At 40.9% G+C, this 23,317-nt stretch overlaps 1 long non-coding RNA gene across 3 annotated transcripts in view; it reads left to right on the top strand.

Annotated features, from left to right (window-relative positions):
- LOC104974569 (uncharacterized) overlaps positions 1-23,317 on the top strand; it is a 72,234-nt gene that overhangs the window by 21,842 nt on the left and 27,075 nt on the right. For 2 of the 3 annotated variants that reach the window (XR_009490957.1, XR_009490956.1), the window contains exons 3-5: positions 728-917; positions 1,138-1,381; positions 2,554-2,656. This is a non-coding gene — a long non-coding RNA (uncharacterized lncRNA). The remainder of the gene's footprint in view (positions 1-727; positions 918-1,137; positions 1,382-2,553; positions 2,657-23,317) is intronic. The other variant, XR_003029977.2, reaches the window with a different exon arrangement.

Below are 23,317 nucleotides of genomic sequence, written 5' to 3'. Positions count from 1 at the left end.
TTTCTCTCTTTCTCTTTCTGGCAGAGAAAGTAGAGTTGAGTATGGATGAGAACTTTATATGTATTAAGGAAAAATTCTATTCAAAACCACAACTTTTTCTGAGAAGGGCAGCTCATGTTAAAGATTTCAGGGTCTCTGTTTTCTTGAGTGTCGTAGTGAGAATTGGGGGCTCCTCCATTAAAAGAAGGGGACTGTCTCATAAATTGTGTTCATTCAAAGATGGGGGAGACTTGGAGTCTGGGATATGGAGGCTGGAGAGAACTGATTTGCTCTATATGGTGGTTTTCCAACCTTGGCTCTATGAACACTTTTGGATCAGATAGTTCTCTGTTGTGGGGGGCTTTCCCACACAATGTAGGAGTATGGCCATATTTAGCAGTGTGGCCATCCTCAACCCACTAGGTGTCTCTAGTAACCACCCCCTCCACCAAGTAGTGAAAACCAAAAATGTCTCCAGACATTGCCAAATCATCCCTGAGGAGCAAAGCCACCCTTGACTGAGAAATGTTACTCTATATAATAAAACGGGAAGGGTTTGAAATCTTGCCGGGAAGAAGTGAACAGGAAACATGGGTGGTTAGGGGTGGGAGCAGCCTTATAGATAGTCCAAGACTGGACACTCTATAAGGTGAAACGGCCTCTGAAAAATTCTTAGCTGTCAGATGGTTGAAGCCTTTAAAAAATAAGACATGTCTAAAATCTTCTTTGAATCTGTTTTCTGTTATAGGAACACAACACCCTTCTGTTTCACCAAACCTTCAGTAAGATGGATCATGAACACCAACACCTCGTGAGGGCAGTTAGCTTGGAGCCCTCAAAGAAAAAATGAGTTCCTTAGCTGGGCTGATGCAGCAGAACAGGGACAGTTCATGTGGAAAGGTTACTTAATTCAGAGGAAAAGGCATCTTAGAACCAAGGTAAGTCTATTCACCTGGATTGTGCAAAAATCTTTGGACTTCCACAAGGAGTAGATTGTTGGTTTGAACCTCTCTCATGTGGAGAAGAAAATGGCAACCCACTCCAGTACTCTTGGCTGGAAAATTCCACGGATGGAGGAGCCTGGTAGGCTACATACAGTCCACGGGGTGGCAAAGAGTCAGACATGACTGAGCAACTTCACTTTCTTTCTTTCTATAGTTCCTTTTGGAGAATGAAATGGCAACCCTCTCCAGTGTTCTTGCCTGGAGAGTCCCATGGACGGAGGGGCCTGGTGGGCTACAGTCTGTGGGGTTGCAAAGAGTCAGACATGACTGAGCGACTAACACACACATGGGGATCCGAAGTGGCAAGGACTTCTCTGTGGCACCGTTACTGATACTCTGAAGGCTTATGACCTGTGGGTTCCATACACTACACGGAGGCACCACCAGCTCTGCCAAAGGTTGGTATGAGGTGCTCTTCTCCTCTCCTGTGCATCTCAGAGGATTAGGATTAGAATCCAGGGCCATTCAAAACGGAAGGTGATCACTTCTCATCATGAGGATGGTCTTTACGATGTTATGTAAATCTGCCCCAGAACACTGCTAATTTCTCTTCTCCCTTATCCTCAAAATCTCAGTCTGTTTGGCTTTTCCATTGTGCCTGCTCCTCTATTAACCTACCATGATATTCCATAAGTAAGTAAGTAAGTGAAGTCGCTCAGTCGTGTCTAACTCTTTGCGACCCCGTGGACTGTAGCCTACCAGGCTTCTCCGTCCATGGAATTCTCCAGCCAAGAACACTGGAGTGGGTTACCATTTCCTTCTCCAGGGGATCTTCCCAACCCAGGGATCAAACCAGGGTCTCCCGCATTGGAGGCAGATGCTTTAGCCTCTGAGCCACCAGGGAAGATATGATATCCCATACATTTTTTCAAATTTTAAATTTTTTGATGTGGACCATTTTTAAAGTCTTTACTGAATCTGTTAAACACTGCTTCTGTTTAACGCTTTGGTTTTTAGGCCAAGAGTCATGTGAGATCTTAGCTTCTGAACCAGGGTTTGAACCAATACCCATCACATTGGAAGGTGGGGTCTTAACCACTGGAGAACTGGGGAAGTCCCACCATATATTTTTTTCTAAACACATTTCAGTGTAGCTTTTTGTCTCCTTCCCAAGGCTATCTCACTATGTAGGTATGGGTTTGGAAGTGTTCTCCTCCTTGTGGTCCTGTCTCCTTTTAGGGTCAAGTCCATCCTGTCAAATATAAACTGTTTTCACCAGATATTTCTGCTCTTTATCACTTCAATGCTCTTCTAGTCTCAAGCAGCTCCTCCCTATAGAAAGCCTTTCATTGCAACGTTTTGAGGTCTTAATTTGATCTATTGCATTCTACTTCAAAATATCAGTTCAACAATACTATTTCTTATAGTATGAAACTCTGAACTCATAGAATTTATCTATACCTCTTTAATGGCATTTATTATTTTCTACCCACAGTTATTTGCATATATGATATCTTTATTCCTAGACTAAGTTCCTCAAAAACAGCAACTATATCTTAACAGTTGGTTCATAACCACTGTTAAGTAATTGATTTTATTTTTTCCCATTCCCCATCCCCCCAAACTTAAGGTGGCTTGCTGCTGCTGCTGCTAAGTCGCTGCAGTCATGTCCGACTCTGTGAGACCCCATGGACTGCAGCCCACCAGGCTCCTCCGTCCCTGGGATTCTCCAGGTAAGAACACTGGAGTGGGCTGCCATTTCCTTCTCCAGTGCATGAAAGTGAAAAGTGAAAGTGAAGTCGCTCAGTCATGTCTGACTCTTAGCGACCCCATGGACCGCAGCCTACCAGGCTCCTCCGCCCTTGGGATTTTCCAGGCAAGAGTACTGGAGTAGGGTGCCATTTTAGAAGGACACAAAATACTGGCTAATGACTTAAATTAGAAGAAAATGAGAAAAAACAAGAGAGGTTTAATAAAAAAATCAAGACTAGTAGGTTTTAAATCAATGCTGGCTAAAAAAAAAACAATCAATTTTCTTTATGTAACACTTGCCAGTGAGTTCAATCTTAGACACAAACTATATTTGCTTCTTCACTCAAAACTGTCCCAGTGGTGATGTCCGTGCCTCATCCTCCATATTTACTCCCTATTCCCCCACCTCTGCCTGCCAGCCACATCTGGCCATGCTTTGTTATGTCCTCCATTAGAAATTGCCATCTTCTTCCACAAGTTAACCTTCCTGACCACAGGGCTGGTACTAGGCATGGGTAATTATTTCAAGCCAAGCCAAATAGAATCCTTCTCTTGGTTTCTGGAGCTGGAACAAGAGGTAAGAGTCTTTTCTTCATGGATGGGAAGGCAGGAATTTGCTGATTCACCACAATCCCTGGGTAGAGAAAGCTGATTTTCAAGAGAAGAAATTAAAGCCAACCTCCAGAAAGAAGCAAAGCTCACAAAAAGAATTCTGATAGCATTTGAACCCCTGGTTCTTGTTTCTGAGACGTCCCCCCTCCCAAAGTTTCCTTCATCGCCTGCCTTCCAAAAAGCATTTGTTAGGGTGTCTTTTGATTTTTATTGGAAAGAGGCCAAACCCTTGAGTCTGACAATCCAGCATTTCCAGCACCCAGTCAGCCTTATCTTTTTTCTAAATTCTCAGTTGAGAGCTGCTTTCTTCCAGATGCCAGGCTCTTTCTTCCCTCTGTGGTTTTCTTACAGTTATTTCCTTACCTAGAATGACCTCTTGCCTCCTCTCTCTGCAGTACTAATTCAGGTCTCTCTTCAAGGTCCACTTCAAGATCTATCTCCTCCATTAAAACCCTTCTTGATTGATCTTTCCCTTCTCTGAATTACTGTAGCCCTTATTTACCCAGCTTTTGCCATGCTGTCTGAAACATATTTATTTCTCTGCCTTGTTCTCTCTGGTGTTTTCTGTGTCAGAGGATTGTTGGTTTGGCTTATTACTTATTTATTTGGTGACTCAGATAGTAAAGAATCTGCCTGCAATGCAGGAGTCCTGGGTTTGATTCCTGGGTCAGGAAGATTCCCTGGAGAAGAGAATGGCTACTCACTCCAGTATTCTTGCCTAGAGAATTCCAAGGACAGAGGAGCCTAGTGGGCTACAGTCCATGGGGTTTCAAAGAAGTAGGACATGACTGAGCGACTAACACAAAAACACAAGAAATGTTAGGGCTTCCTTGGTGGCTCCAATGGTAAAGATTCTACCTGTGATGCAGGAGACCCAGGTTTGATCCCTGGGTTGGGGCAACCCACTCCAGTATTCTTGCCTGGAGAATCCCATGGACAGAGGAGTCTGGTGGACTACAGTCCATGGGGTCACAAAGAGTCAGATACAACTGAGAAATTAACACACACACACACACACACACACACATAGAAATGCTATCTTTCCTTTTGTTTGTTGGCACTTTGATTTATTTGGGTACGAAACTTTGGGGCAAGAATTGAGGGAGCATTGAATTGATCTACATGAAAAGAGTGCTGAATATGAGGCTCTAGCAAGCAATTCGGGAAAGGAGAAATGAGGGGCAGACAGGGAAGACCAGGAGGAAAGGGGCATTAGCAGTGAAGAGAAGGTTGTGGATAGTCCACTGTGATCGTTCTCCATGATCCTCAGTTGCTCAGGAAATTAAAACAAACTCATCAAATGCTTAAAGAGCAAGTATAGTTGATGGAAATTAGTGACGGGATGGGTTTTGGATGTAGATTGTCAAGGGGTAGGGAACAGAAGCAGAAGCAAAACAGTTTTGACATCCAACTTGGTCTGGATTTGGGGGTTCAAGCCAAGGGATAAAAGGTCCCAGCCAACATCTGGGCTATGACTGTTTATTAATTTAGTGTTAAATGTATCAGTCTCGCCTCCCACATCGTGACTATACGTTTCATAAGTAGGGACCATGCTGTTCCCTGCCTCAGATGCTGTCAGACTGTGTCAGGCTCAGAGAGCTATTTCTACATCATTCCTCTCTTCACTTTCCATAGCAATGTTAGGCTAATGACTTTTTTTTTTTTTTTATCATATTGGCTTCTTGATCTAAGAAAAAAGAGGAAGGAAAAGAAGGAGGAGGAAGAGGACGATCGTCTATAATTGGTCCCTGCAGCCATTTTTAACTTCTCTGCTGGTGATCAAACTCCTCCTTTATCTGGCCTCATCTGATTTGCCCAAACTCACCTTCTCTTATCCAGCATGATTCTCTTTCTGAGAAATGTTGAGGAGTCCTGTGTCCTCATATCACATGTCTTTATTTTTTGAGGACCTGCTTGTCCTCAAATTCCAGCACAAGACCCAGTTCCTTCAGGAAACCTGTTATGACTTTCAATCAATCTGCAGTTATCTTTCTTCTCATACTAATTGCATTGATAATTTGGACCATGCCACAAAGCACTGATTAATGCTCTAGTGATCTTACAATGGTTAATCGTCTCATAAGCACCTTAAGTATTGAAAGAATGGTTATCATTTTTATACAATGGGTGCTTGAAAAGTGAAAGCCACTCAGTTGTATCTGACTCTTTGTGACCCATTGGACTATACAAGTCCATGGAATTCTCTAGGCAAGAATACTGAAGTGGGTAGCCTATCCCTTCTCCAGGGGATCTTCCTGACCCAGGAATCAAACCAGGGTCTCTTGCGTTGCAGGTAGATTCTTTACCAACTGAGCTAGCTATAAGGGAAGCCCTCAGGTGCTTAGTACTAAATAAGCATTTAAGATATCCCTCCTCTAAGTGGATTCACAAAAGGCAGCAGTTTTATTTGATTTCCTATTCTTTCCCCTGAAGCTCCAATACTTAGGCCACCTGATGCAAAAAGCTGACTCATTGGAAAAAACCCCAATGCTGGGAAAGACTGAAGGCAAAAGGGGAAGGGGGAGGCAGAGGATGAGGTGGTTAGACAGCATCACTGACTCAATGGACATGAATTTGAGAAAATTCTGGGAGATAGTGGAGGACAGAGGAGCCTGGCGTGCTACAGTCTATGGGATTGCAAAGAATCGGACTTAGCATTTGAACAACAACAAATTCTTCCCCCAGTGTCAGAACATTGGAAAATAGTAGGTACTCAATGAATATTTGTTTAATGAATGAATGAATATCAGTCTGCCAATCTTTAAGGCTTCTAGCAGGGAAGACCAATCTTTTTACTTTGTCTTTCTCACCTAATGTTTAAGGCCTTTTCATCCCATGGACGGAGGAGCCTGGTGGGCTACAGTCCATGCGGTCGCAAAGAGTCGGACACGACTGAGCAACTTCACTTTCACTTTTCATAATTCTTTTGAATCTAATAACTTTTTTTTGTTGGATTTCTCAGTCTTTTAGATAATTTCCCATGGTGCTACCTAGCTTCTTTACTATGGAATCCATCATTCTGAAAGCACTGCATTTATTTCAAATCACATTTGTGCCAAATTTAATCTATTTATATGGAAAGAGAAAACAGGGCAGCAATGCATATGCATTGCTTGCTCTTTCACTTCCATGCTCTTCTGCGTGTATCACAGTATTGAAAAAGTGGGACTTGAGCTTTCATATGGTAAACTGAATCTCTCTAAAGATATACCATTCACAAAGTACATAATTTTTATAAATGGAAATACTCAACATCATAAACATATCATTTATCCCCAAATTAATGAATTAAAATGTGATGCAATTCCCATAAAAATCCCAACAGAGAATTTTTTTCTGGTGAAAGTTAGCAGGCTGAGTCTAAAATTCACTTGGTGAAAAAGGCTGAGAATAGCAAAGGTAATTTTAAAGAAGAGCAAAGGAAAGGGACTAGACTTTTCAGATATCAAGATTTGCTTTAAGACCATAGTAATGAAATCAGAACGGTGTTAGTCCAGGGATAGACAGACTAACAGACTAAATGGAACAGAGGGGTCCCCACCTTCCACACACACACACACACACAGAAATGGCGTTACAAATTACTGTGAATATCAATTTGTGAAGCAATGATGTTGGGACAGTTGATTGACCATATGAAACTAGAAGTATATTCACGACGTAAAAACTGAAATAAATTCCATGTGGATAAACAGGTCACTATGTAAAAAGCAAAAGCAACAGCACTTTCAAGAAAAATACAGAATATTTTTCAGACGTGACACGGGAAGAACTTTTCAAAATAACACAGATAATGCATAGGTCATAAAGGAAAGAATATAAATAAATTTGACTGTATTCAAATTTGAGGCATTTTTATGAAAAAAAAAAAAAAGGTGAAATTAAAAGGCAAGTTACAAACTGGAAGAAGATATTTCAAGTCAAATATCTGATGAAGAATGATATCAGGAATGTACATTTTAAAGCGAAACTAATACAATATTGTAAAGTTTAAAAATAAAATAAAATTAAAAAAAATAAAATAAAATAAAAAAATAAGAGAGAAAAAAAATAAAGCTCAATTAGAGAAAGATCAGGATGGCAAAGAGATAGGTGATTACAGAAAAATAATGGCCATCTAAGGTTCACTCTATTACTATTCAGGGAAACACAACATCTAATACCGTTGAGAAGGCACATGCTCTATTTTATTGTAATTCTTCTTTTGGTATATATATCCATATATATGCGTATACACACACACACACATATGTGTATTTGTGTGTTAGCTGCTTAGTTATGTCTGACTCTTTGGGACCCCATGGACTGTATGTAGCCCGCCAGGCTCCATTGCCCATGGAATTCTTCAGGCAAGAAGACTGGAGTGGGTTGCCATGCCCTCCACCAGGGGATCTTTCTAACCTAGGGATCAAACCTGGGTCTTCTGAATTGCAAGCAGCTTCTTTACTATCTGAGCCACCTGGGAAGCTATATATATATACACATACATACATATATATATGTATATATATACATATTATCTATATATATGAAGCTCTTATGTATGTGAACAAGTATATATATACAAAGAATATCAGCAAAATTATAATTATAAAAATTAGAAAAAAAACCCCAAATTTTTCATTTATAGGGGAATAAGCAAGTACATGTGTTATTTTCCAAAAATCTGTTTAATAAATAGATTAGGGCTATGTGAGTCAATGTGAATACACCTTAGAAACATAATCTGAAGAGGAAAAAGCAAATTATAGAATATAATGCAATACCATTTACCTAAAGTTTAAAAATACACAGAACAATTTTTGCTATTATTCCAAGACCTATGTTGTATAGTGTAGTGGACCAGATTCCCCAAAAAGCAGGTTCTGAGATAGCGATTACCCAGCAGGAGGCTCTTTAGGGAGCGCCTTTGGGAACACTTTTATTTTTTTAAGATTTTTTTTTTTATGTGGACCATTTTAAAAGTCTTTATTGAATGTGCTACAATATCATTTTTGTTTTAGGTTTTGGTTTTTTGGCCACAAGGGATGTGGGATCTCCCCAGTCAGAAATCAAACCCGTGTCCCTGCATTGGAAGGGAAAGCCGTAACCACTGGACTGCTAGGGAAGTCCCTGGGAACATCTTTTGGGAAGGAAGGGAAGGATGCAGGACTGGGCAGAGGGAGGGTTTGGGCATGGTGGGGGGCCAAGATGGGGTCTTAATAATGGCCTCTGTCAACACCTCGGAAAGCCTGTGAAGCTGGGATTGGTCTCCAGAATTATCCTGAGTTGGGGTGAGGGCCCTGGCCTTTACACACCTGCGATGACAAGTCCCTGGATGTGGGAAAGCTGCATGACCCTGGGGTAGGCAGATGTCCTCAGTCTCTGTGACACATGAATGTTCTGATTTTCCTCTCTTAGAAGTGTGATAACACTGTGCATCCACATGTCCTTTGACTTAGGTATGTAATGTGCTTTGGCCAATGGAATATGAGCAGAAGTTGTGAGAGCACAACTTCTGAGTGGAAACTCCTAAGAGAGTGCACATGTGATTCTCCCGAGTCCCTTCCTCTTCCATTCGATCTGGGACATTCTAGATCTGCGGAAGCCCTTCCACCTGTGTGTCTGGGTTGCTGCCTGTGTGGAGGGGTGCCTTCAGCTGTCATGTGATGGACAATGAAAAACACACTCTCTCTGTTCTTAATCAATAATACATTGGGTTTTGTTTCGTTTTTTGTCACGGATGTACAATAACCTAGGTATCCTGACTGATACTGTCTCTTGATTCCAAGCATTACTCTTGCCATCTTTGAGCTCTCCTTTGCTTGCTACACATATTTACTTAATTGTCTTCCTTGCGTTGTTTCCTAGATCAGGGTTTCACAAAATGAAAGTGTTCTTCAGAAAACTTGTCATGGTTGTGTGAGCTGCTCTCCAAAATCATGGTTTTGATGGTCAACGAGGTGGGAAACCACACACTTCTTCACTCTCTCAGGGACTTAGAATCGCTCATTAGCATATTACATTTCCAGAACAGTCTTTCCATAAAGAAACCTGCTTTAACTAATTTTAATCTTCCATTTCACAAACTCATTTGACTATGGAACCCTAAAAATAAAATCTATTAACATCTGAACACATTTTTGGAAACTCTGCCCTAAGCAATCTTCCTTCTTTCCATGCCAAATTAAACACATCCAGCGGGTCTACTTGGAAATGAAGAGAAAGGAGCTGGGACTTATGTACAGTGGGTTCAAGAGCTGAAAGCCTTTCTACAAGCCTTTCTCTCTAATAGAGAAAGAGCAAAACTTTCACTTGGCTTCAAGATCAGCTAACACACAGATCATATCTGTAGACTGGAAAACACAAATATGTGTTTATTTGTGATGTGACTGTGATATGCAGTCCTTTATCACATAAACCACCGAAGGCTGACAGTATGTTTGCAAAATAATGTGCAGACACGTAGAAAGCAGAACGATATACAACATAATCACTTTCAAATGAGTGGGTACGGACAGAACCTTAAGGATGTCAAAAATCACACCATGAGTGAGGGCCAGACTTGGGGTCTACACCCCATGTATTGGATCCAAGAATCAAGGATTCACTGAGTCATGGAAGACTCACTCTTTGATAACATTCTGAATCTCTTACCTGAAGTGTGATATCAAAGAACTTAAAGCTTAGGCACAAACAATTAGAGTGATTAGCATTTCTGTACATTTCCATCATGGTGTCAGAAAACAAAAGAATACTTGCCAGTTTTCCAATCTGGCAAAGTTCAAAAAATGCCTGCCTATCTTGTCCATGCAGTGAACGATAGCTTGTTGGCTGAGAAAATGGCCCACTCAGAATGAGGAGGCAGGGCAGACGGCTGCCTGTGCCTTTATAATTTTTTTTTTTTCTTACAGAATTTAAAGAAGTTAAGGAATTACTTCTCTTGAATGAAAACTCCATATTTTAATAAATTAGAGTGGTTGACAACCTGGAATGGATGGAGCAGAATGTTACATAATTTCTAACCTCCTCTTCTTCCTTTTTATGTGTTCTGAATGAAAAGGAAACTATTTTAGCAGACAGGAAGAATAGACAAAAACTTTAAAAGAAACACCAAATTACCAAAGTCTTGCTTTTGCCTACACACAGATAGATTGAGACAGGATTAAAATTCACAATGTAATGATTTAGAGACTCAGAACTCAGATATTTTGAGAGTCGATGGCTCAGCAAAAACACAAATTACTTTTAGACCCAATCTATTATTTATTATTTCAATGTATAAAAAATGCACCCAATGCATCTTTGGGATGAAGAGTTCAAAGTCATTGTGATTGTTTAGTTGGCTTTTCTTTAGCATAGAGAAATCTGCATATTGTATGTCAGCCTGAAGTTGTGTACCATGCAAAACTGTCATGTCATAAAAACCAAAAGTTAAATTTCAAGAATAAAATTCACAGTATCATCATAAATATACTAATTACTTTTAGTGAAAGTTACTCAGTCGTGTCTGACTCTTTGCAACCCCATGGACAATTCAGTCCATGGAATTCTCCAGGCCAGAATACTGGAGTGGGTAGCCTTTCCCTTCTCCAGGGGATCTTCCTAACCCAGGGATAGAACCCAGGTTTCCCACATGGCAGGCGGATTCTTTACCATCTGAGCCACCAGGGAAGCTCAATTACTTTTAAGCTACATATAAAATAAAATACTATCAATAAGAGTTTTAATTAAATAATGAGGGATGGCTGCTGAAATTTCGAGTGGGCATTATTTTCATCACTATAGTTGATCATTTCTATTGCCTTCAAAGCAGAGTAAAAAAAAACCCTCCACAGGATAAAAAAGCCTGAACTCCGTTATCTGTAAACTGAAGTAATTAATGCCTTTGTGTGGTTAACTGTACTTACATTAAATTACCATTTCTAATGCCTTCTTTCTTCCTTTCTCCAGTGCTCCCCCGCCAACCCCACAGCTTCCAAAAGTCTTGGGTCTACTTAGTAGGCCAATTTTCCAATTTGGTCTACCTGCAACACAAGAAACCTGGGTTCAGTCCCTGGGTTTCAAAGATCTCCTGGAGAAGGAAATGGCAACCCACTCCAGTATTCTTGTGTGGGAAATCCCATGGACAGAGGAGCCTGGCAGGCTACAGTCCATGGGGTCACAATCAGACAGGACTGAACAACTAACATTTTCACTCTCACTTTCCAGTTTGAAACAAGAGCAAGTGGTTATGCTGAGCTGAAGTTTCCCACATCACTTATGTTGGAGATTAGTCACAATTCTTAGAAAATTCGCAAGTTGATTCTGAGACTCTTCTTTCTAAAAAAAAATTATAATGATGAAAAATCATGTTTCTTCTATTAAAAATTAATTTCAGTGCTACATTTATTTGGAAAGTATTACTCTGAAATCAATTTCTTGCTTTTTTTTTTTTTTTCTGAAAATAGACTATGTAAGTAGATAAGGAAAGTTAAACTGTATTTTAAAAGCTGAATCACAGATACTTCCCTTCATAAATATTTAAATCTTGAGTCTGGGTTTTGTCTTCTATTTGAGTTTTCATTGTCTCTTCCATATAATATTTCATATCTGATAGGGTGTAACTACCCTTATGGCAGAAAGTGAAGAGGAACTAAAAAGCCTCTTGAAAGTGAAAGTGGAGAGTGAAAAAGTTGGCTTAAAGCTCCACATTCAGAAAACGAAGACCATGGCATCCGGCCCCATCACTTCATGGGAAATAGATGGGGAAACAGTGGAAACACTGTCAGACTTTCTTTTTTTGGGCTCCAAAATCACTGCAGATGGTGACTGCAGCCATGAGATTAAAAGACGCTTACTCCTTGGAAGGAAAGTTATGACCAACCTAGACAGCATATTCAAAGGCAGAGACATTACTTTGCCAACAAAGGTCCATCTAGTCAAGGCTATGGTTTTTCCTGTGGTCATGCATGGATGTGAGAGTTGGACTGTGAAGAAGGCTGAGCGCCAAAGAATTGATGCTTTTGAACTGTGGTGTTGGAGAAGACTCTTGAGAGTCCCTTGGAATGCAAGGAGATTCAACCAGTCCATTCTGAAGGAGATCAGCCCTGGGATTTCTTTGGAGGGAATGATGCTGAAGCTGAAACTCCAGTACTTTGGCCACCTCATGCGAAGACTTGACTCATTGGAAAAGACTCTGATGCTGGGAGGGATTGGGGGCAGGAGGAGAAGGGGACAACAGAGGATGAGATGGCTGGATGGCATCACTGACTCGATGGACGTGAGCCTCAGTGAACTCCGGGAGTTGGTGATGGACAGGGAGGCCTGGCGTGCTGCGATTCATGGGGTCGCAAAGAGTCGGACACGACTGAGCGACTGAACTGAACTGAACTGAACTGAATCAAAGTTTTACTATGTACTAAATATAGTTTGTTGTTCTCTATTAAAGGTGAGAGTTGAATACATTTATAAATTCATAAATCAGCAGCCAGTTTGGCAAACCTCTTATATTAAATTAGACAGCATTTAATTATTAAGACAACTAGGAGATGAGTGAGATGCTAATTAAAACCCCAGCAAACAGCTATTCTCCATTCCTGATTTATAATTCAGTGTCCATCAAAAAAATCAAATTAAGGATACCATATCTTCTTACATCTGAATATCTTGAAAGAAATCTGACTGTTAAATCTCCTCTCATTAGATGCTAAATTAGGATATAAAGAATAAGCTTATAAAACAACTGACCAAACAAACGAAAAGCTCCATAGAGTGAGATTTTTAAAAGGACAAGGATATAAGACGGTCTACTTAGAAAAGTACATTTCACATTTTTGTGCAGCAAAAAGCAATACAGCATTTTCAAATTGCAGGTAAATAGACATTTGTGTTGTTATATCATCAGTTCAACATCTCTGTGCAGCACAAACAGGATGAATAAAGCTATATGGCACAGAGAAAGATTCTTCAAAATTGAGTTTCAGTGTTATCTTGCTCATCACATGAATGTGAATGAAAATAATTCAGAAGCTTAATCTGAACAAACTACTTATCATGGAGCACTTAACGAAATACTGCTTTCAAACAGCATTTAGGATATAAACTCCAGGATGAAGAATCAGAGATCCCATTACCTGGTACAATGAAGTGTTTCTGGAGCTACTTTCTTTAATCCTTTCCATCTCTAGTTGATAAAGATGGTTGGACCAGCATCCGGGAGGAGGCCGGGTGAGTTTCCAGGAGTCTGTCTACTTAAAAATTTCTAGGACCAAAATTCATATCATATCAGACGATGATGCTGCTTCCTCTGCCCTGCCTTCAGGAAAGCATAAAACAACTCCACATGTTACTGGGGAATGCTCAAGTCCCAGTGTCTGAGGAAATGGGAGTTTAAAGAACCATGTAAATATATATATATTTAACCATGTATATATATATATATATATATATATATATTCAAAATATATATATATATATTCAAAAGATATATATATATATATTTTGTCTGAAATTTCAACACTGCATTGTGTGTTTATGAAATATTATTTAATAGGAGTGAAGAACGCAGTCTTATTCACATGATTAATTTAAGTAACCCTAAGGTAGTAGGATCATTTATGTTTATTGAATTAGCTACTCAAACCCTTTTTGGTGAAGCCAAGCACCGCGGTGCAGGTCACTCACAGTAGTGTCCCTGTACCGTTGTTCCTACTCGTCTCTATGCCGGAACGTACGAACCTTCAAGGTGCAGACTTTCACAGATGCCAGCATGCTCCTATCCAGACATCACTGGATCGGTTTTGCAAGAGGGAAGATAGAATTGAATCCAACAAGCAACCAGAACCTGGGCCATTGTCGGGCATGAGCGAAGTGGCAGCTTGCCCTCCCTCTCTGATTGCTGACAGCCCTTCAGCTCTACTATCTCCCCCCTCCTCCCCCTCCTCCCCCTCCTCCAGTCAGTAAATCTTCTTGCCTTTTCACTCGATGCCAGCCCCTGTATGCCAGTGGTTATTCCGTACTACTGTACTTTTCAAGGTGCTGTACTGTGAGATTAAAAATGTTTATTTTTGTGTTTGTTTTTTATGTTTTATTTGTGTGAAAAGTATTAGAAACTTATTACAGTACAGTACTATATAGCCAGTTGTGTTAGTTGGGTACCTGGGCTAACTTTGTTGGACTTACAAACAAATTGGACTTAAGAATGTGCTCTCAGAACATAACTTGTTTATACGTAGGGGACTTCCCGTATCTATGCTCTCAGCAATGTGCTTTGTAGTTCTATTCATCAAGAGGTAGAGTCCAGTTTTGGTTTCCTCAGGGTATATGCCTAGGCGTGGGATTTCTGGATCATATGGTGGTTTTATTCCTATTATACAGAGAGAAGTGAGTCAGAAAGAGAAAGATAAATACCATATTCTAATGCATATATATGGAATCTAGAAAAATGGTACTGAAGAATATATTTAACAGGGCAACAATGGAGAAACAGACATAGAGAAGAGATGTGTGGTCATGGGGAGAGGGGAGGAGAGGGTGAGATGTATGGAGAGAGTAACATGGAAACTTACATCACCATATGTAAAATAGATAGCCAGGGGGAATTTGCTGTACGGCTCAGGAAACTCAAACAGGGGCTCTGTATCAACCTAGAGGGATGGGTGGGGTGGGAGACGGGAGGGAGGTTCAAAAGGGAGGGCATATATGTATATCTATGGCTGAGTCATGTTGAGGTTTGACAGAAAACAGCAAAATTCTGTAAAGCAATTATGCTTCAATTAAAAATAAATTAATTAAAAAAAAGAGGTAGAGTCCATACCCCCACTCCTTTAATTGGCACTCAGCTTGTTGAATGTGGCCCAAGCAATGGTGTACCAGCTCCCACCTTGGACTTAAGAAACTTTGTTGACTTGTCTCTTTGGGGACCCCTTCCTCCATCCAATAAGCAAGACATGTTTTTATAGCCAGGGACTGAGGAACCTCACAGACCAGAGCTGTGTCAGCCTAGTTCTCCCTGCCGAGGCCCTAGACAGGTGAGATAAGCCATCTAAGATCGAGATCTGATTTGAGGCTTCAGATCTGACCCAAAGTTATAGCTGATCGAGGAGCTCAGCTGAGCTCAGCCTAAATCACCATGAGAAAAATAAATGGCCAGCTAAGACAAATTTGTTGTAAATTGACGATGACCGATTTCCCCAATTAGTGCTGTGGCACCTGAAACTGAGACATAATTCAGGATACAAATACGTGAAGCCACATCTCTGTATGGACCGTTATCTTTAAACTATCTTTGACATTGTGTTTTGGAAAGCCATACATAAGTCAGACTGATTGCCAGTAACTTTTGGTAACTTCTAAAAATTGTTTACCATATAAAAAACATTTATACTTACATTTCATACTTTCTTCCATTGTGCAGAACTATTAAAAAGGTGTTCTTGCTTGATTAATGAACATGTTCTACAGATTAAATAAAGTTGAAAACAAAACCAAAAAAAGATGAAATCAACAAACCCCACAGACCTACTGGAAACCAAATAATAAGGCTAAAGGTGTGTACATAACATTATGAAACGTCATCGGTTCTTCTGTATCTGGGCATTTCAGATCGGTCAAGCATCAAGCTATCAAAGCAGAGACATTAAGTCCTCTTCTCCCACCATGCCAAAACTTTCAAATTACTGCATGTTCATTTCAGCCATTATAGATCAATGTCCAAATTCATCAGAGCGTGCAAATGGTAGAATTTTAAAGTTAGAAGGCAGTTCAGAGGTTTCTAAGTGTGGTGGTGGAAAAAGCAATCGTATATGAATGCTGCTGCTGCTGCTGCTGCTGCTAAGTCGCTTCAGTCGTGTCCGACTCTGTGCAACCCCATAGCACACCAGGCTCCCCCGTCCCTGGGATTCTCCAGGCAAGAACACTGGAGAGGGTTGCCATTTCCTTCTCCAATGCATGAAAGTGAAAAGTGAAAGTGAAGTCGCTCAGTCGTGTCCGACTCTTAGCGACCCCATGGACGGAAGCCCACCAGGCTCCCCCGTCCATGGGATTTTCCAGGCAAGAGTACTACCCTATTCTATTAATGGCTGTGTCACATGGACCTTCTGTAGCCAATAGTTTTTGATCAGAAAATGAGAGTTTTGGTATACGTGACTTCTCTGTGTGAGAGGGCAATTATAATAATTCCTTCCTGAATTCTAAAAGATGGTGAAGAAGAGTTGAGAGATGATGAAGGGGAAAAAGAGAGAGGACAGATCCCATAGACAGATAAAAGAGGTCTAATGGAGGAATTTGGAGATGCTTCTTTGGGATATTATGAGAGTTTCCCCATAAATACTGTCAATACTTTCAGAGTTAGAGTAAATGTTGAGGCAGATTGGGAAGGGGTAGGGAACAGACTGAGAAGTATAACCAAGTGTATCTAGGGGATCTCACATGTATTGGGCTGGCCAGAAATGTCAATTGGGTTTTTTTTTGGTTGTTGTTTTTTAACAGCTTACAGAAAACCCAAACAAACTTTTTGGCCAAACCAATACTAGACCTGAGGAAAGAAGCTCTGCCCCCCAAAAGCCCAGTCATGTGTGGGTTACATAAGATTCCTTGCACATCTAAAAATCTCTGGCTAGAAAGGCAGCCCCTGCTTCACAGCATTTATACCAAACAACAGTTCTCTTCATCCTAAATTCTCTAACTCAGAATTCTTGATGAGCCATTTGGGACCTGGCTGGTGTATATCTCTTTGCTATATATAAAAGATTTGTCAAAGAAATACACGGCACAAATAAGATCATAAAAATGACACTCAAAATGCTTGAAAGAGCAATTTTCAAACATCCTAAATACTTTAGGAACACAGTCTAATCAATTGTCCTCCATAAAACACATTAAACTCACGACTGGTGATCTAAAAGGATGTATCTATATGTTTTCTCTAATTTTGTAGCATGATAATTGGAAGACTTTGCCTTTTTAAAGTGTGAATTATTACAAGATTAGGGAAATTGGCTAATAATTTGGCAGGCTGATTAGATGAATTAGTAAATTAACCCAAGCTGTTGTGTACATATGTAAGTCCTCTGAGATGGGAATTTTTAATTGATTCCTCAAGGGTTCTTGTTAAATGGCAAGATGGTTGTTTGACTATTCAAATAAGAGTTTAAAAAAGCAGTCAGTTAACTTCCCTACCAATGGGAATGGACTTTACACAGACATTACAATCACCGAATGTCAAAGTTCCACTTGAAACTCAAGGTTGGTTAGTTTCGTTTGCTCTTCTTCTGTTCACTTCCCAGCTTCCTATATACCCAGAGTCATTATTAATCAATAACGGAAGGTCGCTCTTGGCAGTGACCCTTGCCCATACTCCAGTCTCCCCCTGATCATTTTCCCATATCTTTCCCTCCGTCCTCCACTAGTTCTTCGTGCATCATCCGTCACGTTCTCAATTCCCCTATAAAGCTCTGAACACATTACGTTCTACTATAATGGAGCAGAGTGGAGATAGGATGGGATGTGATCCACCTGAGCTGGGTTCGACTTCTGCGACTCTGTTTAATAACTGTGTAGCCTCGGGAAATTTACTCAACCACAGTCCCTGCTTCCTCATTTGTAATCTGAAGGTACTGATAGCCAATTTGCATGGTTGCTGTGGGAATTCAGGATGATATAGATAAAGTTCTCAGAAGTTAGCACATAATTAGCAGCTCAAATGATTTTCTCTGCTTGTTTCCTCTTATTGAGACCCATATTGACTCCCAGAGTCACTGCTTCCCCCAGAACACTCTAAAGGTTGCCCCTGTATTTTGGCTTCTTGAAAAGGACTTCAACATTATCCTGTCTCCCTGCAGCTTCCTGGCAGTTTTGAGTAGTTTTCATTTAAAATCTCTCCTTATTTGAAGGATATGCTGCCCACTTTTATCTCTTGGTTCCTAACAATAAAAACTTCATATAATTATCCTTTTATTTGATCCCAAGGAAGCTGGGTGGCAAGGACAGCCAATATTATCTTGATGAAATATACAGGTGTGTTTTAGTGTTACCTCTGGGGCATTTCTTCTCGGTTTTCAAGGACTTTGAAACTTGGCTCACAGTTTCTCTCTTCACTCCAGCATCCGCTGTCGTCTTAAGTGACTTCGTGTTATGTCCTGATGAGCCCTCTAACAGCCTGCCCTCATACTGACAATCACCTCCTTTCCACTTTACCAACCCCATTTGCAGAAGCACACTTTGCACCTTTTATCACGTGGAACTGCTCCTCCGAACATCTGAATTTTGAAGTGACTCTGCCCATAACCTTGTATTCTTTCTCTTCTCCAACTCTTTCACTCCCACAAAACCTATTGTTTCTGCCTCATCACACAATCCTGCTTCTCAAATCCTTTATAGTCATTCAGTCTATTAATGTCTTACTTCATTTCCTCCATAAACAGCCTGAATTTCAAGTATGTACTTACTCATTCATACATTCATTTAATTGTTCATTTGCGCATCGTTCCACATTTATTAAGTGCCTTTTGTGTGTCGGACACTATGGTAGGACATGTGATAGACCGTTATCCTAGGCCTGAAATGACTCAGGGTAACCTGGTCTGCCCTCTTGACCACTTTTGGATTCTTTATCCTCTATGCTTTCCTTTGTTTCCACCTGGAAAATACCTGTTTATTATTTTTATTATTATTTATTGTCTCTGATTTTAGACCTTCTGGTTCTGATTGTGGCTGGATAAAAATCTGTCTCTTGCCTGAGCTGGGCCTTCAGGGAAAATCTAATCCCTCACACCCCAGACAGCCTTGTCTCTCTGCAGCTGCCATTCCAGAATGTTACTCTTTTCTCAAGCCTTTACCTGGGTACTCTCTTCCTGGATGGTTTAGTCTCACTTTACTGAGAAAACAAAGGCTTCCAAGTATGAGCTGCCTCAATACCCCTCACCCTTTGCACTTTCTTCATATTCTGTAAAGCAACAAAGGAAACAAGATATGATGTAATGGGCACACTGCACTTCTCCGTAGGTACCGCTGGCTTCCACCTTGATTCCTTAACTTATGTGCTCCTTCAGTCTCCCATTCCTCCTCCCCAAGAAAGATGCTTACCCTCAGCTTACAAACATCCTAAACACGCTTTCTTTGAATTCTGCCTGCTACTCAGGCTTCCATCACAAAATTCCAATAAATTCCATTCCATCTCCACGCATTGCCTTCACTTACCAATCTCTCCTTCACTCCAGGGCAGCATGATATCGACCTCTCAAACTAACCAAGTAGCTGGAACCCCTCAGTGGCCCTTCAGGCCTCTTGTTCCTGGAAATGATTGAACATCTCTAGTGTTCGTTCTGATCCAGTCTACCACCTGGCCAGAACTTGATAAGAAGCAGCTCTGTCAAAAATCCTGGAACTTTTTTGGGTTTTTCCCATCCTGATACTTCACCTCCCTCATTTTGCATTTACTTGATGTTTGCCCTCTTGCTCCATCTTTGATTTCCAGCTGATGTTTATCGCTTGAATCTGACAACAGATTTTAATTCTCTGGCAAATCTTTAGAACATGCCCGCAAAGTCTGATAGAGCTTCAAGCACTGTAGTCCCACTTGCTGGCTCGTTAGCATACCTGGTTTCTCTGCTGGTCTGATCTCTCCTGTGTGGGTAGGAATCTTAAAGCCTCTCCTCCCTTAATTTTCATGATACTCTCCTCTCCTGATGCTTTTTATACTACCCTAACCACTCTTTCAAGTATCCTGTGAAATCTCTTCTTCCTTTTCATCTCACTCTATACACATTTCTTGGCAGATTTCATCCACTCCCATGGCTTAACCATCATCTCTGTGTTGCCAACTCCCAAATTTATAATTCCAATTTTGAGTTCTGCATATGTAATACAAACGGCACACTGGATAGCTTCTTGAATTTGGACTTCAAATCCAACATATTTAAAAGCAGATTCATCATCTTTCCCTTCTACCTTGTATCTTCTCTCATCTTCCCATCTCAGTTAACCTTACTCTAAGTTCTATACCTAACAGCTACTCGAACTTTACGCATTTGAAACACCTCCTCTGCTTGGTCTCTTATATTTGTTTTCAGGTCAGTTTCTTCTACTGTAGTTTAGATCAGTTTGCGGTATCTCTTGCAATATCTGCCTGCCAGATTTTTCTAATAGTCTGGTAACTAGTCTTCCTCTCAAAATTGCTTCTCTTTCCAAGTTATTTTCCACTTTGCATCAGAGCATGCCTGCTAATGGAGAGTTTTGTTTTTGCCACTCTGCAGCTTTAAAACCTTTTCTGGATTCTGCTGCCTATATCATAAAAGGCAATGGCACCCCACCCCAGTACTCTTGCCTGGAAAATCCTATGGATGGAGCAGCCTGGTAGGTTGCAGTCCATGGGGTCGCAGAGTTGGACATGACCGAGCGACTTCACTTTCACTTTTCACTTTCATGCATTGGAGAAGGAAATGGCAACCCACTCTAGTTCTCTTGCCTGGAGAATCCCAGGGATGGAGGAGCCTGGTGGGCTGCCGTCTATGGGGTCGCACAGAGTCATACTTAGCAGCTGAAGCGACTTAGCAGCAGCAGCAGCAGCATACCATAAAAGCTATCCTCTAGTTGGGCACTGATGGTCCTTCATAATCTTACCTCCTCCTCAATTTTGGTCTCAGTGCTCACATGGTTGCCTGTTTCTCCTCTGTGCTCTAGTTCTGTTCAGTTCAGTTCAGTTGCTCAGTCGTGTCCGACTCTTTGCAACCCCATGAATTGCAGCATGCCAGGCTTCCCTGTCCATCACCAACTCCTGGAGCTTACCCAAACTCATGTCCACCGAGTTGGTGATGCCGTCCAGCCATCTCATCCTCTGTCGTCCCCTTCTCCTTCTGCCCCCAATCCCTTCCAGCATCAGGGTCTTTTCTAATGAGTCAACTCTTTGCATGAGGTGGCCAAAGAACTGGAGTTTCAGCTTCAGCATCATTCCTTCCAAAGAAATCCCAGGGCTGATCTCCTTCAGAATGGACTGGTTGGATCTCCTTGCAGTCCAAGGGACTCTCAAGAGTCCTCCAACACCACAGTTCAAAAGCATCAATTCTTCGGCACTCAGCTTTCTTCACAGTCCAACTCTCACATCCATGCATGACCACTGGAAAAACCATAGCCTTGACTAGACAGACCTTTGTTGGCAAAGTAATGTCTCTGCCTTTGAATATGCTGTCTAGGTTGGTCATAACTTTCCTTCCAAGGAGTAAGCGTCTTTTAATTTCATGGCTGCAATCACCATCTGCAGTGATTTTGGAGCCCCCCAAAATAAAGTCTGACACTGTTTCCACAGTTTCCCCATCTATTTCCCATGAAGTGATGGGACCAGTTATGTTAGTCAATGTTAATTCATACAACTGAACCCAAGATTTCACAACTGAAGTGCTGTGTAAGCTTCCTCTTCTATCCAAGGTGACTTTGCTTTCTTTCCTTCCAACTTAAACCTTAATTCAATGCTATTCTCGGATATGATTTCTGAGTATTCTTTCCGAAGGATTTCTGCTGTGTCCCCCGAATACTTATTTCCCTCCTCAAATGCTGACTCAGGGACCCAGGCTCCTTCTCTTTTTAGCTCTGCCATCTCCTGCGGCTCAGAGTGTTCCACTAGATTTCTGCATCTGATTAGAAGATGAGGTAGGTAAATGGAGGAACACATGTATGAGGGTTTGATGGCATACATCACTGCTGTTGACAAGCCATTGGCCATGACTCAGGCACATGGCTGCTGAAAACAGTCATCTTACTGTGCCCAGGAGGAAAAGGGAAATGGTCCAGTGAGCTACCAGTGAAAGTCTTTCCACACTGGCACATGGAGATGATTAGTATATACATTTGGAAGGGGATAATGAATCAACTTGATTATTACAGAATGGGCATTAGCTGTGGTTAAGTCTATGCCAATGTATGATCCTACCATTCAGATTTCTTATTGGCTTCCAACATTGTAATTCAAGAAAAAAACATTATGCCTTATGACCAGTTATACCACTGGTAAGGAAACTGATTTTACAGCTTAGCCAAATATTTTCTTTATTCATATTCATTATATATAATTCTTATTGACATTATAAAAGTTCAGAGATAGACCACTGTCCTAAGAACACTAACAGTGTAATGAAAAGAATTTGATGTTTATTCTGCACAGCTCTCTACAAATCACTCAGAATTACTTTATGAAGTTGCTATGCTTTAAGGCCTTTCCTTTCAGCTTCTATCTCTTTAACAATGTGCTTGGGAGTGGCAGGCCGGGTCCTGTGAAAGCATGGTCCTACTGTGTGCGGTATAAAGAGGCTTTGGGGCCTTAAGGTGTGACTATACTGCTTCTTGGCTGGGTATGACTGACAAGTCTAAGTGGCCTAAATGTCTTCATTTTTAAAATCATGGACTTTTAATGGATAATATTTTAGCCTCTTGCAATTTTAACATTTGCTTCCAGGGTCTATTTGAAAGTGCTGGTTAACAGGAAATAGGCTGGTTAATAGACTAATAGAATGACAGTCAATGGGGAGCTTACAATTTCTAAGCAAGTTGTTAAATGAAGTTGTGCTTGGTATCAGAAGTGTGTTAATCATCCTTAATAGCAAGGGGAAAGTGCTATCTAAAATTACGTACGGTCTGCTCTATTGCTATGCATGTAATCAGACTGTAGCATTGCAATTCTTTGGTCCATGTGCCAGGCCTGTTCCCCTCTCCACAGCTCATGTGACGTCACATACCTGCGAGGCTGCTAAATGGTCTACCACTGAGAGTAGCCAGTGCCTTTCTTTATCTTAATAGCATCATCTCTTAAGATGCTATGATTTTAGCTGAAATAACCGTCTGCTTACTGACAAAGAGTGCTTTGGAATGGTTTGCCAAGCGTTTGTTCAAGGACCATGCAAATAGGACTAACACTCAGGAAAATGCACGGGCTCTCAGTGGGGTGTCCCCTCCCCCATAGCTTAGAGGTCTTCTCACCATCCTATTCAGTGTCAGGAAATGCAATGGCTTTAATTTCATTTTTGCTCCAGATAACACTCAGGAAACGATAATGAAGTGTCCAGATTTTCCTTTGTTCCAGA

Source organism: Bos taurus, chromosome 17, assembly GCF_002263795.3.
Source record: "Bos taurus isolate L1 Dominette 01449 registration number 42190680 breed Hereford chromosome 17, ARS-UCD2.0, whole genome shotgun sequence".
NCBI classification, from domain to species: Eukaryota; Metazoa; Chordata; class Mammalia; order Artiodactyla; family Bovidae; genus Bos; species Bos taurus.
The sequence above is the reverse complement of the archived record's forward strand: the minus strand, read 5'-3'. Positions and strand labels throughout refer to the sequence as shown.